Source organism: Lepus europaeus, chromosome 12 (genome assembly GCF_033115175.1).
Source record: "Lepus europaeus isolate LE1 chromosome 12, mLepTim1.pri, whole genome shotgun sequence".
Lineage (NCBI taxonomy): Eukaryota > Metazoa > Chordata > Mammalia > Lagomorpha > Leporidae > Lepus > Lepus europaeus.
Genome location: NC_084838.1, coordinates 29,911,976 through 29,913,833, shown reverse-complemented (window position 1 = coordinate 29,913,833; position 1,858 = coordinate 29,911,976). Strand labels below are relative to the sequence as shown.

At 37.4% G+C, this 1,858-nt stretch overlaps 1 pseudogene; it reads left to right on the top strand.

Moving 5' to 3' along the window:
- The first annotated feature begins 1,501 nt into the window (after nucleotides 1-1,501).
- LOC133772141 (U5 spliceosomal RNA) lies at nucleotides 1,502-1,608 on the top strand (annotated as a pseudogene).
- Nucleotides 1,609-1,858: the final 250 nt, after the last annotated feature.

The window sequence follows — 1,858 nt, the reverse complement described above, 5'->3', positions numbered from 1 at the left end:
TGACAACCTCAATTAAAATTTTAATTCATCTTTCCCACCATTCTTATCATCCTGTCCCTTGCCCTACTTGGTCAAATTGTTTTCCATGGCAATTTTTAGTACACAGTCTAATTTGCTCATTTATTATATTTATTGTTCTTGGTCTATGCTACTGCCCCCATAATGTAAGTTCCAGTCCGTAGGTCAGAAATGTTTTTCTGTTTCATTCATTGAAGTATCCTGAGTGCCTACAATAGTGCTTATAATACAGAGTTGATTGATAAATATTTATGAAATGAAGGAAAGGACTTAATTCTTGAGCCCTTGAGTTACTGAAATGCTATCTACAAGTTTAATGAAGATGGAGAATCTGAAAAGGAAATATGAGAAAAAAAGTAATGAATTCAGTCTGGTTCCCAGTTAAGGTGCCTGTGAAACACGCAGACATGCTTCAGTATCCTGCGGAAGGACGAAGGGCAGGGAATCGATGTTGTGTTGGTGCCAGTGTCTTTGCTGTTTAACTTGATATTCAACATCATATATTTGGTACATTTTTAAGGATCTTTTTCTTCAGGAAATCATCTATATTTATAGTATTAATATACTCTGGCAGGCACAATAATCTCACATTTTTCTGGCATCATCTATCCTCGGGGGCCTCTAGGCTTTTGCGCTGAAAAGTTATTTCTCTTATAGTTTTGCATTTACTTCCCTAAGCTGAGAGCATCTGTCACAGAACCTGATTCGGCTTGCCTACTCAACAGTCATCTTAACATCACTGCCAAACTCAGAAATTTGCTTTTCCTGGGACTCAGTCTTCTGCCACCACGTGTCACAGGATCCTCCTCTGTGCACATCTGGGTGGAACAAAGCCTTTACACTCTGTGTCACAGGGAGTCTTAAAAGCAAGATTATCTTTTTAGAACTGGCACTCATGTTACTCAGTTGATGATCAGATTAGATAGAAGGAAACTGATATGATGGCCAATGTCTGTTTCTGACCTTAAGTTTACAACTGCTTCCTGCTGATCAAATGAAATTCACTTGTATGGATTGCAACAACTTGAAAATGTTCTCAATTGCGTTGAAGTTTACCTTTGTGCTAATGATGGAGAAATGCTTTGTTAAGCAAATTAATAGAGCTAAACCTTTGTGAACAGGATGCTTAAAGTTTATAACTAATTCAAAGAAGAAATTACTTTCAAGAAACCTCAAGTACTTTAGAAGCATCATTTGCATATAAAAACCTGGGATGATAGGCTAATTACAATTGTTTTATTTATTCACTGAACCTATTTATCCAAAGCATTCACTTAAACTACAATTTTACATTCTATTATCCAGTCCCTTGAAAGTAAGATAAGTGAGTTTTTAAAATAATTCAATAATTTAGATTCATCTGTAAGGTGCTCCCATCCAATGAATGAATTTACCAGCATTGTATTTACCAGAAGCTCCATCATCAGATTAAAATGTCAAATGAGTGACAAGTATTTGACCTGGTGTGTATAGTATTGCTTGGATACTCTGGTTTCTCTTCAGGTCATATAAATCTTGTCCTTTTACTAAAGATTTCCATGGAGAGGAACAATTATGACTCTTAACCCAATTTTTTGAGGCCTCGAGGCTAATAACAGTTGTATAAAAAGTAGGATAAAAGTTAAAAAAAAAAAAAAAGATACTTCTTGGGATGCCTGCATTGCATATCAGAGTGCTGGGTTCCAGTCTGGGCTCCACTCCCAATTCTAGTTTTTTACTAGTGTGCACCCTGGGAGGCAGCAGGTGATGACTGAAGTAACTGAGTTCTTGCCACCTGTGTGGAAGACCCAGATTGAGATTCTGGCTCCTCGGTCAAGCCTGGCCTCATCCCTGCCACTGT